This window comes from Lutra lutra, chromosome 14 (assembly GCF_902655055.1).
Source record: "Lutra lutra chromosome 14, mLutLut1.2, whole genome shotgun sequence".
Lineage (NCBI taxonomy): Eukaryota > Metazoa > Chordata > Mammalia > Carnivora > Mustelidae > Lutra > Lutra lutra.
The window spans coordinates 18,484,598-18,501,561 of NC_062291.1; the positions used below are offsets into that span (position 1 = coordinate 18,484,598).

The window sequence follows — 16,964 nt, forward strand, 5'->3', positions numbered from 1 at the left end:
AGAGCTTAAATGGGACAGACACATTGGTGTTAATCCAGCTGATAATATGCTTTGCTCTTTTCCAAGGCTCTATTATATTAGCAGATGCAGAAAAAGCCACCCCGTAGGTCAGCAGTCACAAATGACAAAGAGGAATGATCAATCATTGCTTTTGGTTTCTAGGGAGGTCACAAGGTATGAATGAAAAAGTGTAACATGTGGATAAAGTGAAATGTTTCTAATGGTTCTGCTCTTGCTGAGAAGCCCCCTTAGAAAATGTGTATCAGTTGGATTGACCCTGTAATATCTCTTCCCTTCCCAGGATGGCGACCCCTCTGGTGAGGAAAACCTGTCCCAGGAAGGGCAGGACACGGAAAGACCACCACGGGAGAAAGGCAGAAAGTGCCTCAGACGGAAGATGTGAGGACTCAGGGTAGGTGAAATTAGCCCAGGGTACACCCTGATCTGAAAGGGAAGGCTCCCAGGCAAAATGATGCTTGAGCTTTCCATGATAGCTCCTGTAAAAATGTGAAAAATATCGTGATAAAATATTCAGAATGTCTTTTCTTTTATGAGTTTTAGGTACTTTAGAATATAAATAAATAAAAATTTTAAGACGCCACCTTAATCATGATACGTTACTTGTATTCCCGAAACTAAAAGACTCTGAAAAATCAAAAGTTGTTTTTATTTTATTTTTCACTAAGATTCATTTAAATACATTTGAGAGCAAAACCTGAACTAAACAGACATGCTCATTGAAAAAATACTGGGTTTGATGATGAAATATTCGTCTAGAACCCACCAGGGGTGTTAGGTACTGTACTAGGTATTCACCATAATATAAATATGTAATACATACACATATGTATATATATGCATACATTATATTTATTCAAGTCTGAATTTTGCCAGCACAAGCAAGAGACTGCTGACTTGTTTGATACTGCAACACTCTGCTTCCAAACACCCTTTGTCATCTTTACCTTCACCAAAACATTTTCTCAAACTAGCTGAAGGATGACGGGCTGCTCAACTCAGTTTCCACTCCACAGAATTCCTAAATTTCTCTGACACTAATTCCAGCAAAATATCATAAGTATTACTATTTGAGTATCTTTTTATTGCCAATCCATTAGCCCTGAGTTGTGACTGCTGCAGTAAGAGTAATAAGTATTTAAAACTTCATTCCAGGGGTGCCTGGGTGGCTCAGTCATTAAGCGTCTGCTTTTGGTTCAGGTTGTGGTGCCAGTGTCCTGGGATCAAGAACCACATTGGGCTCCCTGCTCAGCGGGAAGCCTGCTTCTCCCTCTCCCACTCCCCCTGCTAGTGTTCCCTCTCTTGCTGTGTCTCTCTGTCAAATAAATAAGTAAAACCTTTAAAAAAATAAAAATAAGGTAGGGAGAGGGTAGGGAGAGGATGGTGGGGTTACGGACACTGGGGAAGGTATGTGCCACAGTGAGTGCTGTGAAATGTGTAAACCTGGCAATTCACAGACCTGTGCCGCTGGGGCTAATAATACATTATATGTTAATAAAAAAATTTAAAAAAATTAGTAGAAGTCTGAATGATGACTCATGAGACACAGGGCTGGTGTCACAGGGCCCAGTGCTCAGAGGAATCCTGTGCTTGATTTAAGATCGCTGCCATTTTGAAATTCTTAATCATTTCATCTTTGAGCTTGTGTTTTGCAAGGGAGGTTTGATAAGATGTTGGTGCATGAATGTGAGCAGAGGAGATACCTATAAGGGGCATGCCCGTTTGTAGCGTTTGTGATGCCCATGAGTACAGAGGTTCAGTGGACCCAGACCTGTGGTAGTCTAGCAAGACTCAAAGTGAGCACAGGGTAAGCTGACAACCCCAAGACACCACACTTTCTGCTCAAATCAGAACTTTCAAGGCAGAAAAAGGGCAGCTGTGTTCTAAGAAATAGGACCACCAGGGAACCCTATCATGTGTCCTTTCTTATCCCTGTTTGTTTCCTGTGTTTGTAAAACCACCTACAACGAAAACAATGACAAGCGAAAGGACAGATAGGGTGACCCATAGCGCCTTTCTTTTCAGTCCTAACTTATTCATCATGAAGGTGGAGAGTTTAGTAGAATACATACATATTAAGGAGTGAAATGAAAATGATTTTTATTTTTATTTTGTTGTAGAGCATTTCCATTGTTTTGGCTAAGAACAAAATATGTATATATGCAAGTATACGCCTAGGAAATAAAAATTGTGTAATTTCAGTGAAAAAAAATTTTAAAAAAATTAAAAATAAGTACAAAAAAATAAAAATGAAAATAAAAAATAAAACCTCATTCCAAGAATCACTTCCACGCTGAGAAATACGCTCCCCCAGACAGGTCCAGGACATTGCTATGAAAATTTCACCAGAGTTCTTGGTCTCTCCCCACTTGGTTTACTATGTGACCTCACATATGCTATATTCTGTTCTGTATTTCTCTGTGCTCCAAGAATCACTTCCATGCTGAGAAATACGCTCCCCCAGACAGGTCCAGGACATTGCTACGAAAATTTCACCAAGAGTTCTTGCTCTCTCCCCACTTGGTTTACTATGTGACCTCACATATGCTATATTCTGTTCTGTATTTCTCAATATCTGAATGAATATTTGGCTCCTGAAAACAAAAGATGTGAACTCTGGATATACAGATAAATGAATATTGATTAAGGACTGTTTTCTGGGGGGAAAAAAATTCTGTGAATAAGAGGTATGTCTTCTAGACAAGCAAAGTGCTTCATGGATTGAAACTTTATCACCTGGACATCCTCTCCCTCTTTTCTGTGTGGGAATTGAGATTCACGCACAATGTGGAGGGCTTTGTTATATGAGGGTTGGGGTCCAAGAGGGTTTTTGACATCATCGAGGCTTTCAGTGGGAAGGGCACAACGTTATCTCGCCTCTAACTCGGGAAGCAGAACTGCCAGGTACATGCAAAGAAGAGCACACAAGACAATCTCAAGAAGTCTAATCAGAAGCCTTCATCCCTAGAAACCTGATAGAAAATATCCCAAAGATTCAGACTCCAGTGGGCTTTATATAGCTTCCAAATATATTTTAAAAAGAATATGGTCGGGGCCCCTGGGGAACTCAGTCAGCTAACTATCTGACTCTTGCTTTGGGCTCAGGTCATGATCTCAAGGTCATGGGATCTAGCTCTGCATTGGCTCCATGCTGAACATGAGGAATCTGCTTGGGATTCTCTCTCCCTCTCCTTCCACCCCTCCACACTTGCATGCTCTCACTCGAAAATAAATTAATAAATCTTTTTAAAAATTTAAAAAAAAATAGTCATAGGCAGCATTATACAAGATTTTGCCCTTAGTTCCCTACTTCCTTTATCTTCAGCCCGCAGGAACCAGGAGCCCATTGTTCAGGGCACAAACACCAGCAATAGCCCCTTGGTCAGTTGGGACCTGACGTTCAGGTGGCCTCACAGTTTATGCCATGATCTCTACTGATCTCTTTTATCCCTAACAAATCCAAAAGGTTTTTGTTGCAGAATTCCGATTTCTAGCTCTGGGCCTGATACCAGCTTCACTAAATGCCCATATGGTGATCCTATACATGCTTTTAGAAATAGCACTGTGTCTGAGAATGGGGTTTTTCACCCTTTGGGATGCATCACAACCCCTCCATATCCCCAGAATGTGAAAAACCAACATGGCAAGCATCCCAGTGAGAACAGCTGGGACAGACCCCAGACTTGATCCTCATGGCTTTCAATGACATCTTCTCTTGAGGTGGTTTGTTTGTTTGTAATCCAAACTCAGAATTCATAGAGAATAAAAAATTTTAAGACAGATTAAAGGACTTGCAAGTCTCCCACTTAGTAACAGTTGAATCGGACTTATAACCCAAAATCTCTAAATCTTTGATCTAGCAGTGCCCCCTAATATACTGATCATTATATATGATTTAAATGTTTAATATCTTCCAAAGTTCTATTTAACAAATAATTCTTCCACTTTGGGAATATACTTGCTTTTCCTGACTCATATAGCTATCATGACAGGGCTTGAAATCCATTTTCTGTCCCTGACTTAAGTGCCCTAGTTTTCAGATCTGGGTTTGGGCCCTAGTGTTAGGGATACCCATCAAATTGCAATCATTTTGCTCAGTTTAAGTACATTTTTACAGCTTGCTTTTTGATGTTTGATGGAATTACAGTTCCCATGACCAAGAGCCCTTCTCGAACACCAGTAATGGGCTCCACCAGATGTGCATGCAATCCTCCTATGGTTGTTCTTTTATATGCTATTAACAATTTTATTATACCTCGTTTCATTTTTGAACGCTTTCTGATAATGCAATTACGCATATACATATAAATGTGTTTGTATATATAATTTGCAAAGGATGACATGATTGCTTGTGGTGAATGGCAAGATGTTATCTCATGCAGCATAATTTCAAAATACAACAGCTTACTGGAAAACAATAGCTACTGGACAGTTTCACATACACTGAATAAGAAAATAAAATGATAGGACCATAATGGGATAATTCCTCCTTTAGGGTTTTCCTTAGTTTTAAAAGAGATCTATACAGGTGGTTTTATGTATGATGCAATGTTAATATGGTAGTTAAATCAGCGAGGCCACAGGTTAGGAGAGCATCATTATTCCTGGGGGCAAAGCCCTCTTTTTATTATCTTTTCTAGCGATGTCTCGACAGAATTCATATCACTACATTTTCTCTTTATGGCTCTTCCTCGCCTTCTCATTTTTCTTGTGTGGGGAGAAATACGAAGTTGCTTCGTATAAGGTGCAAATACACCTTAATAACTCTCATTTATATATCGTACTTCCCTCCAAATTAGTATTCATAAATCCCAATTCTAACTAGTAATAGTTCATTTCCATTACAATGAGCGTAATCCTTTCATATTTGTCCTTCCGAACCACACTGTTTATATCTCCTCTCTCCTTCTCATTCTCTCTGGATACTTGTCCCTAGAAACAGACTTTAAATGCCTTCTTAGAGGACTTCCATCTTCTTTCTGAAAACTTTTTTCAACCTCTTACTGTGAAATCTGTCTTCTTTGCCCATGACTTTTTTAGTTAAAATTCATCCCATTCTGCACATGAGCTTTACTGAAGGATGACTTGCCGGGCTGTGCAGCTCCCCTCTCAGCCACCCCTCCCCCCAGTCTCAGCAGTTGCTTTCTTGTTTCACTCAAATACAAAGGACCTAACATTGACTGAACTACAACCGTGCCCCTGGTGGGCTCCTGATAGAGACATCTCCAGTTTACAAGGGAAGGCTAAGCAGTTCAATCTCAGGAACATAAAGTACAGTTGATCCTGGAGTGACATGAGGTTTAGGCTCACTAACAACCCCCACTAGCCCCTAGTAAAAATCTGTATATAACTTTGAACCAGCAGCCCCCCCAAACTTAACTACTGATAGCTGACTATTGATCAGAAGCCTTATCAATAACATAAGCGGTTGACTGACACATATTTTGTACATTACGTGTATTATATACTGCATTTTTACAATGAAGTAATCTAGAGAAAAGAAGATGTTATTTTAAAAAACTGTAAGGGAGAGACAATAAATTGACAGCACTATACTGTGTTTCTCAAAAACAAAAAACAAACAAACAAAAAACAAAACCACATGTAAGCAGACTCATGCGTTTCAAACCCTTATTGTCCAAGGATCAACTTTAATTTGTTCGCATACATGACCAACAACTCTCTCATGCTGGGTATAGGAACATAAGGCTGTGATATTATTCATGTTCCTCTCTTTCTTATGTAAATGTCTGCTTCTTATGCTCCAACTAATGTGATTTTCCAGGCTTTTTGTAAACTGGTCATACTCTTCAGCAATGTGTCCTCATATGTCGATGAATTTTATAAAATGTGACCCCGCAGACACAGCCTGTAACTCCTGCTCTAATCTGGTCAGAGCAGGGCAAAAATAATTTGTTTCTTCACCTAGTTTTGGACAATATACATTTATTTCTATATTTACCATTATGTTTTCTTGCTCCACTGAACATCTGACACAGATTTTATCAATTTTGTCTAACAAATAGTTTTCTCAATATATTGATATTTTGTCCACTATGTTGGTTATTTGCAGACTTAGACCATTATTTCTTTAGATTAGCCTCATGGTAGTTGAGTTTCCTGGGCACTTTTGTCCCATAGGTGATTGTTAGGGTCATTTCCCCCCATCTTTTCCATACAGAATTGACTTTACTAAATCCAAATATAAAACCTTCTCTTTAGTATCTTTCCTCTTAGGTGTTATATTCCAACATTTTAATCAAATTTGTTCAATATGTCTGATTCATTTATTTTCTTTGTATTAAGACATCTGGGTAACCTTTCTCCTTAACCTAGAAAAAAACTAGCTGGAATAACAGCTATTTTAATGTCATTTCTCCTGAAAGGATTTGAAATTCATCCCCCCTTATATCTTTCATCTCCTCGTCTTCTGGAGGAGATGTACAGAACCAAAGCAAACGAAGATGAGACATGCTTTGTGCTCACTCCTTTTGGGACAGGAGGTGTTACTATGGATCTCTAGGACCCTGCATGGAGCTTCTAATTCAATCCACTTTCAGTTGACTGTAAGAGAAACCCTTGTAGCATTTACTCCCATAGCATAGGTCCTGTGACTGTGCCGTACCCTCGGGGTTGGTTTGCCCACACCCTAAGTATGGAACTACTTTCCAGGAATCATCAGAGAGGAAACGTATAAAATGTTGCACTAGCAATATGCCTTTATAGAATGCAGTCATTTTGATGCAAAAGTAAGATTTAAACAATGAGATAATTGCACACAAGTTCAGTGAAAGTAAATGTACTGGGATGGGCATCCATAATTGTTTCTAGAAAATATTTGACTCAGTTTGTATTTTTTGTCTTGAGTAGATGGAATGGCAAAAAGTTAAATAACTAGAACATTTGTAGCATATATTGGTAAAAGGCTGAAAGAAATGTTAATGGAAATAGCAGAAATTTCACATTCAGTCAAATAACTTGTCAATTGAGAGGAGGGGAGAATTTAGGGAAGAATAATGTTTTGTTATTTTTGATGAGGAGGTGTGAGCAATTTTTTTAAAAGATTTTTATTTATTTATTTGACAGACAGAGATCACAAGTAGGCAGAGAGGCAGAGAGAGAGAAGGAAACAGGCTCCCTGCTGAGCAGAGAGCCCGATGCAGGGCTTAATCCCAGGACCCTAGGATCATGACCAGAGCTGAAAGCAGAGGCTTTAACTCACTGAGCCACCCAGGTGCCCCATGGTGTGAGCAATTTTTATGCCCATATGCCCATTTTAATCATAGTGAGCCATTTTTGAAAAGGGTAGAAATAAACTTTTATCAATTCTTGCAATTATATACCTATTATCATAGAAACACCTAAGTGTTTCATTTTTTAAATAATTTTTTTTATATTTTTATATGCCATTTTTTAAAAGATTTTGCTTATGTATTTGAGAGAGAGAAAGAGCATGAGCAGAGGGGGAGGGAGAGGGAGAAGCAAGCTCCCCACTGAGCAAGGAGTCCAGTGCAAGACTCGATCCCAGGACCCTGAAATCATGACCCAAGCTGAAAGCAGATGCTTAACCAACTGAGCCAACCAGGTGTCCCATTTTTTCCCATATTCCTACCACTTATGTTCATTAAGTTATGATTAGGACACACATAGTGCATAAAACTTTTTTATCTTGTTTTAATCTTTTATAGAAGACTGTAGTTACAGTGATATTCCCTTTCTTACTATTATAACATTGTTTTCCCAGCTGGCACTGAAAAAGAGTGTTACGTAAGGTTTACTTTTATAAAAACACTGTATTTCCTCGCATGCTGTTATGCCATCCATTTCCCTTCATCAGAAAGCAAGAGCCAGAATAGAGAACAGCTCTTGTTTTTATCTACAGGGGACTGAAGCGCTGGGGGTAAAAAATACTGCGGGAGGAGAAGAGGGAGATTTAAAGCTGTGTTTGTCAAGCATCATTATTTTTGATGGACCATGTCAGGGCCTGGGTTAGCACTGGCACCGAACCTCCCGTCGTCGGAAGGAAAGCTGTGAAGTTGTGTAGGAAGTCTGTGTGTAGGAAATGGACAAGTTCTGAGTGATATCGTTCCTTAACTGTAATGATTTTTAATGATGTCAAAAATGTAGCAGTTATGTTTGAATACTTGCTTAATTGGACCTAATCAGTTAAATCAGTTAAATAAGCTACCATGTTTAAAACTAACGAAGTCTCTCTAAAAATGCATCATGCCACATGGATCAGTGTGAATCTGGAGTGGGCAAGTCCCACAAATTCTAACAAATTAAAGTTTTATAAATTCAGCAATATGACACTACTGAGAAATGGAGAGAAACGGCTGGTCTGTGATCCTTCACCACACATGGGATTTTTTGCATGTAAGAGATAAATGTGTCAGGAAGAAAAACCTAGCAGGCACAAATTAGTGGCCTTGAGAACAGGAGACACAGGTACCTACAGAGTGTGAAGTGGAAATTAGGAGAAATTGACCAAGGACAGGAAGGAGAGAAAGCCGAAGTCACAAATCACGTCCATTTGTAGTAGACAGTTTTCATGTGCAACTTTGCAGGTAAAACTGTCGAAAGTAGCCATAGTCACAGTGAGTGACTCAGCAAAAGCAGAAATGAAGGGAATGGATTAAAATATGGAGATGCGACACGAAGTTACAGGGAAACTCCTGTTAACTGTCTATTGCCATTGTCACACGTTGTCCCAAATGTAGCAGCTTCCCAATGACAGAATGCTTAGTTGGGTAAACCTGCACGAAGCCTTCTCCAGTCCCCAGCGAAGGCTGGAGCAGCCCTCCGTGCTTCTCCACAGCGCCGCATTCACAGCCTGTTCACTGACTCACCCTGGAGCGAGCATTCTGATAAAAAAACAACAGGGACACCGCCCCAGGAGGATGCCACTTCCTTCTGCACACCAGTCTCAGAAGGGACATCCCGTCACTTCAGTTGAATTCTGTTCATTAGAATCCACAGTGCATTATGTCCAGCCTGCATCCAAGAGGAGGGATTCAAACCTGGAGTTAGTCCAGGAGGTAGGGATCCCAGGGAGCCACCATGGAGGCTGCCTATCCAGATCGACATCAGTAAATATCTCTGAATTGAGCTACAGGCACTCTCACTGTCTAAACTAAGAGAGGAACTGAAGCTAGAGGAAGAACAAGAACATAGAAATGTGGGTAGCACATGAGAAGACAATGTTGAATCAGAAAAATGAACAGAACACTAAGTAGATTAAACCCAATAGTAGAATAATTTGCAGAGCTGGGACAAGGAGAACAGACAATCTGAGCTGTTCCGGACCCACTAAGGAAGGGCAGGCTCCCCGTATCCCTCTGTGAGGAAGGGATGAAGAACATAGGCAGAACCGTGATCCTTCTGCTTCAGGAAACAGGGCTTGTGACGGGAAGGAGAAAGACAACGAGTAAAAACACTGTAGTACAGACTGGATCTGATCAACGTGTTTACGAAAGTTCAGATTAAAAAGAAACTTCTCTTAAACCTAAAAGCCAGGATTTGGCAACCAAGTAGATATGAGTTTTGAGAATCACGGAGCACTATTAAGAATACTAGCGATGTGGGGCGCCTGGGTGGCTCACATGGTTAAGTGTCTGCCTTCACTCAGGTCATGATCTCAGGGTCCTGGGATGGAGCCCTGCATTGGGCTCTCTGCTTCACGGGGAGCCTGCTTCTCTCTCTCTCTCTTCTCTCTCTTTCTTTTCTCTCTCCCTCTGCCCCACCCCAACCCCCTCATGCTCTCTCCCTCTCCCTCTCTCTCAAATGAATAAATAAAATCTTAAAAAAAAATACTAACAATGCAATGAACCCTGATGGTATTCCAGGCACAGTTCTGAATATTTCAGTTCTTTCATTTAATTAGAACATTAATCCAAAGAGTGTTATTATAGAAGGCATTGTGTTCAACTTCCTAACACCATTATTACCCCAGTAGATTAATTTAAGCCAATTATTGTAACTCCAGCTCCTTTGCTGACTGGGTTATGATCCATGTTTGGAGAGGGATTTCTGTGAAGTTTACCGCAGTCAACGGGGGCCGACATTTCCTTTCCTGAGAGAAAGTCAGTGGAAAAACCAAGACATCTCTTGGTTTTCTCATGTTTGCATACAGCACTTTAAAAAAGCTCTAGGTATTGTTAGGAGCCAAAAAAAAAGAACTTAACACCAAAGAAGACAAGTATTTTCTAATTATTTTTTTCTCTTTCTTTCATGTTGCATTACCTTCAGGTACACAACATTGTAATCTGACAGGTCCATACACTGAGCCATACTCTTCCTCAAGAGAAGCTACTGCCTGTCGCTACACAGTGCTGTATTTTTAATTATTAATTCTATAGTCATACTTTCAGAATCAATTCATTCTAAGACGAAAACATCTTACAAATTCTCAATTTCACTACAATTCCGAATTTGCATTTAAAACTTATTTTTCTCTCCTTTTCCCCCCCCAACTAATTCTAAAAGGAAGAATGTTGAATAGAATTCCAGGTGTACTAACATTTTTTTTTCTCTTTTCTTGTAAGAAATTAAAATCATGCCAGAGCCCTTTAGCCTCTCCACAGAGAAAGAAACGCACAAATGGAAAGACAGTAGATTGGAGGGATAAAATTAACAACTTGGCATCTGGAGCAGCTATCTACTGCCTGCCAAACATTTACCCAAAGAAAAACATTCTCTGCTGTCAAATTTTATTAGAGTTTGCACTGAACAAGAAAAAGGTCTCTTAGGAATATTTCTTGTTTGACAAGAAATGAACACAGTGTCATTTTGCTGTTTGTGGAAAGACAAAAATAAACGCTTATCCAGTAATTGTGATATCTTCAGAGTTCAGACAGTCTACGTATCAAAAATAAACTGCAGGATATGATTAGCATCAAGGAACAACCACAGCTACCCACCACCAACTCCTAGGCAGTCCAAGAGGCAAGATACCCAGGAAGGACCAGGCAGCCTGCTCTGGCAGCAGGAAGGGAAAAAAATCCACAGCATGCTTTCTGCAGCCCTTCTAAGAGTGCATGGCAGAGCGTACTGGGACACAGTCTCCAGAGAATTCCACCTGCCATCTCACCAAACACATTCACCTGGGGCCCTCGTGTTTGCTATTTTGTTGGGGACTGTTTGACTTTGGATTACTTTCAACCACTCAGCAAAGAGGTACTAGGTGTCTACTGTGTGCAGATTGTTCTAATAGATGCGTGCTCATTCCAAGCATTTCACATTTTGCTGTTTGGCGTTTTACCCTCATCGTATCCAATGCTATCCAAGAGACACATTCATTTTTGACAATGCCCAGATCCAAGCAGAGTATGCTAGGGGAGAGTTAGAATTTAAATTTATTTTTAATTTTTTTAAAGATTTTATTTATGAAAGAGAGAGAGAGAGAGCAATCATGAACAAGTAGGGGGAGGGTCAGAGGGAGAAGCAGGCTGGGAGCCTGACAACATGGGGCTCCATCCCAGGACCCTGGGATCATGAACTGAGCCAAAGGCAGATGCTTCACTGACTGACTCACTGCAGCACCCTTGTTCCCCACATTTTTATCACCATCAGTGCATCACAGACTAAGCAGAAAGAACTTGAAAGTGGACTTTGGAGAGAACTATGAAGCAATCAATATTATTTCTATGCCATTAATCAGAACTGTTAGTGGAAGTCTGTCATATAGGACTGCCTTGTCTTGATGGACCTTTAAGATATAAAAGAACTGGGACATACTCTATTGTACAGGGAGTGTGCCACACTCTCCACTCTTCAGCCTAAAGACTTACAGAAATCACAGGAGTCATGGTATGATATTTCAGTGGAAATATGTCATGGGAGCTAAGGCTGATTAATAGAAATATAAGCCCACATACAGTCACATGGCTTCAGAGTTTCCACAAGGCATTGATGAATGCCTCATTGGGTTGAGTAGTGTCCCACTCACACTAATCCTCCCCTCCCAGAAAAAACCCATGTCTATTGCCAAAGTGTGAACGTGACCTCATTTGAAAATATCTTCCCTGCAGGTGTAACGGAGATAAGAGGAGCTCACAGTAGACTAGGGAGGGCCCTAATCCAATGAGCAGCATTCTTACAGTAAGATGAAAACCGTGACAGGGAAACATAGACACACAAGGAAATTGCCATGTGACCATGAAGGGAGGATGGCAGGTGCATAGCTGAGGACGAAGGCATGCCTAAGTCCGCCTGCAGCGTACCCCGCCTGAGGAAGGGTCTTGCCCCAAGGCGTCAGAGAAAGATGGCTTTGCCATCACTTTGACTTCAAGCTCCTAACCTCCAGATCCAGGAGAGAATAGATTTCTGTAGCTTCAAGCCACAGAGCTTGTGACATCAGCCCCCGGAATCAGATACAAGTGCCCAGAGTCATCCTGTAGGGAAGCGCATGTGGTATGTCTCATGAACAGGCGTTTCGATTCCAAATCAGAAAGATGGGCTTACAGCTCAGCTCTGCTGCTCAGTAGTGTGGCTTCTGTATCCTCTTCACATATCAATTTCCTCTTGTAGAAGATGGAAATAAGAGTTGTACCTTCTTCATTGGACTGCAGCATGAAAACCTGATTATGCTTGTAAACCACATGTCCCATTGCCTGACATATTGTAAGAGCTTTATAATTGCTACCTGTATATTTATTCAAACATAGTGACCTCCTAAGAGTGGTCCTCAAGGTCAGACGCCCACCCAGTGAAGGGACTTAAGAGGTAAAACGTAACAATACATACATTTTTGGTCTCCCAGGAAACAGCTAGTGCCTCTCCCAGGAGCCCGCTGCTCTATACACGGACACATTTTCATAGGGAGTGCCCCCAACAGCCAGCACTTCAGAAGCACCTAGATGCACGAATTCTCTCTAGCAACACTCCATCCTCTCAAAAATCGATAGTTGCATAATATATCCTACATGCATAGGCTTCGAAGGTAAGTAATTCTGTTCAGCCCCATTGTCCCTGTGCCCCAGCACCAATGAATTAAGGAGACTTCTTGAGTCTTTTCCTGATGTGTATACCTGCTCAGGGAGCATACTGCCTTGCAGATGGTTGAGGCCCAATAACTTGTGAAACAGGAAAGAAGATCCGCATGTGATCAGGATTGACGGGCTGGCTGGCATTACTCAAAAATGCTGAGCTTTAAGAAGCAGGGTGAGTTGCTCATTGTACCTCTCAGAGTGTGAGCTGAAGACAGCTGTGTCTCTTAAACCAAGTGTGTCTGGTAATGGCCTGGAAAGCCAAGCTCCTGCCCTCAGATTATGACACACAAATTTCAGGTATTTCACATTTCAGCATGTCCCCAGGTGACTCTGCTATGGGACGTCTGTGAGTCACAGTTTGAGAAACACTCACCTGCATGAAACAGTGATCTATTAAAGCCTAGCAGTCTTGTTTTAGGGTTATTTTTGAAACACACCTGAAGGTATGAACCCCTAACGTCACCATTTTGGTTTCAAGTGCTTAGATCAAAATTCCACCTAAAAATATCTCATATACCTTTCTTTCACTCCTATCCCCCCAATCAGCTCAACTAGATGTACAACAACAAATCAAAACAGAACAAGAGTCTTCTAACCGTTATTTACAGGGCTACATTGTGAAAAGTGTTTACTTATTTTGAAAACAAGCCCTGGAATGCTGAGCCTCCCTTGTAGCTCCATGGCCATCTTAGGATCTGAGCCCCGTTTTAAAGGGTGGCTCTCAACGGTCACCACATATTAGAATTGTGTGTGGAGCTTTAAGATATCCATACCTCAGACCAATTAAATCAGAATTTCTAGTTCAGTTTCAGGACCTAGAGATCTCTAAATTAATTCCAATGTGCAGCCAGGGTTCAGTAGTGCTGCTTGAACTGAATAGATTTATCAGAGGTTATACAGCGAAGGTCTCTGGCCTGACAGTAAGAAGAAAACTCAGATTCTGAACCCTCTGGCTCTCTGGAGTTGGTGTAACTTCCAGACTCTTCAGAGGATATGAGAATAAATCTCAGCCATAGACAGTGAGGTCAGCCATTCTTATGCATTCTGAATTCCAGAAACAAAGAATTAGGAAAAAAACAGCCAGCTACAGAAGTCTTAGAGGAAGAAAACTATAATAACCAGCATAGAATTAGCTTAGCATCCCAAGAAAAACGAGCGCATGTGGAGAAAAAGGGGAAATCCAATGAAACTCTAGTCTGTCTGAGACCTCTCCTTTAACAGAATAAAGTGAACAAATGGGAAGATTCTTTAAAAAAAAAATCATATTCCATCTGTTCAGGTTGAGATAACTGAATGTTTATTGGCTTAGAATAAATAGTTTTTATTCAACAAATGAGTTAAGTGAGTCCCATATTTATAAAGTATTCTAGTTCCTAATTTTGACTATATTTTCATCCTCATGAAGATAAAGCAGTGTATCCTTGATGACTGAAAAGCTATAAAATGCCTTCTACATCCCTTCATATCTTCGGACAATGGCATCCGAATAAAAATAAGCTAGTGATAAACTGCTGTGAGTGTAACAATTTCAAGGTAAGAAGGGTGAGGAAAGAATTGATTTGCTAGAGCGGGTCGGACAAAGCAAGGTGTGGGCATGGCTGTGAGTCAGGAAGAGCTATTACAGACCTAGCCTCCTCAGTCTAGTGACTTGGGATCAAAGCAAGTGGGCATGCTTAAGAAGGCTCGAAATAAATCGTCTTTAACTCATCTTTTTTTGAAGTAGTTATTCTTACATAATTTTACTTTTTTTCCCAGAACAAGCAGATATTTATTTACTAGTTTTAATAAATAACCAGAGGGGAGAGAAATTATAAATGTTGTGTGCAATGAGAAAGCAATTTCCTGATGCTTCCGTTCATTTCTTGAAGTTACAAGAGACAGAGAACCACTTCAGCTCAGAAAATACTCAAACTGGATGATGGCCTAGAAACATTCTGAAAGTTCCCAAGTAACATTTTCAAAGAAAATCTATATCTACTCTATGTACTTTAAGTCAATCTGTATCTACTCAATCTATTAATCAAACATATCAGTGAATAGCTCATTTGGGGATATTTGTAGATTCCTGTATGGGGTATGTTAGCATAATTACAGTTTATATCTTAATATAACTCTGCATTCATTTGCCCTAGATTATTTCATCAGATTAAGTGGGAAGTTTTACAGGTACCATTTTAGTCTGGTGATGAAGATGATACAAACTTTTAATTCCCTCACCAACAAATATCCTTGCATCATGGTTGGTATAGTTAGATTATGAAGTGGACAATTTCTCTGAGTCACTAAGTGTCTTGCAACTATGGGAATGAGGAAATAATCACATGAGCAAGCCATCAATCTCTGATAAGCCAGATATGTCAAGGAAAGCACAGTCTGGAAAATGTGATATTTGACTTCTCATTTCTAAGAAAAGAGAAATGCCTCAGCATCCATTCTTAGCCAAGCAGATCTCACAGTGTTGAGGCACCAAACCAAGGTCTCAAAGGACAAACCTGTCATGTTGGAAATGTTCTAGAACTATTCTATGAATTCTAAAAGCTTAAAAAAAAACTGATTTCTAAAGGTAAGGAATTCCATAAGTTACACCAATTTTCTGGGCAGGCTTGTCTTAAATAAATGGTAAATTTGACCTTTTAGGTTATAAATGCTACCAACTCTGAAATGAACTGAAATGCATTTTTTAGGCATAATTTTTTATATATAAGTCTACAGGGTTTTATAATGTTGTCAGGTATTTTAGTCTAAAATCACTGTATATTCTGTATTATTATCCCCTGATAAGGTTATGAGTAGTTATAAACTTTAATAAAGATAACCAATGGGTGAAATCTATCTAAATAAAAATTTCTACGTGAAGTTTGTGAACTGTTAAAGGAGTAAACATAATTGTGTTAAGTAGCTTCTACAAAATGTATAATCTTCCTAGATTTTCCAGAGAATTACCTCAACGTGATAGTTTTGTGGTGGAAACATAACAACATCCAGTTTAGTTTTTTCTTACATAAAGACTCTATCTATACAAGGAGAAGAATGAAAACTATTCCAGTGGGCTTGCTGCCCATTAGCCAAGCAACTAACTGCACATTTTAGACAACAAATAGATTTGAAAACTTTATGCTAATGAATAACTTAAAACCTCACTGTGCTAAGTCCCTTGTAAATAAAATGACTAGGAAAAAAAAATACTATGTGAAGAAGTTGTAACCTAAAATTTTGTTTAAGATTTAGAATGGAAATCAAAGTATCTGAGAAAAGTAAATCATTATCCAAAAGAAATAATAACGATCTTAAATTTCTAGTGTATTTTTATACTTAAATAATTTATTCACAACCTTAGCTACCTATCACTTGGTGGTTTACAGTTTGAAATATTTTTTTCATGTGGTTTATATTTTATTCTGATAAAGCCACAGCTGTGAGAAATCTCATTGTTTATTGAAAGAAACTTGGAAATTTCCATTATATACTCAGAGTAATTTGATATTGTAGTCAGATATGCAAAGTGCTGATTGATAATAAAGTTGATTTATAGTCTACATATTTTCAAATTCAGCATCTAATGAAAATAGCTACCTACACATTAAGGCTATCATTATCAAACTTCCATAAAGCCAATTAAAAATATAAGCTCTATAATATTGGTCCATGGGTATAATGCATGTTTTTTTTAACCAATTTACTTGCTGCTAAAGAAGCTCCATCTAATCAATTATATCCCTGAGGTCAATGTATGATTGATATTTTCAATAACACAATTTCCTGCACTATTAAACACTGAGCATCTCAAGGAAACAAATATTACTTTTTAATAAAGATGCAAGCATGTATTCATATAGAAATCAGTTTGCATAAAATATATGCATTTTTAATTTAATTTAATTTATTTATTTGAGAGAGAGAGAGAGATCACAAGTAGGCAGAGAGGCAGGCAGAGAGAGAGGGGAAGCAGGATCCCTG

The 16,964-nt window shown here is 39.4% G+C and overlaps 1 protein-coding gene across 1 annotated transcript in view; it reads right to left on the reverse strand.

The window, feature by feature from the left end:
* PCDH15 (protocadherin related 15) overlaps positions 1-16,964 on the reverse strand; it is a 1,821,443-nt gene that overhangs the window by 1,084,566 nt on the left and 719,913 nt on the right. The window lies entirely within an intron of this gene.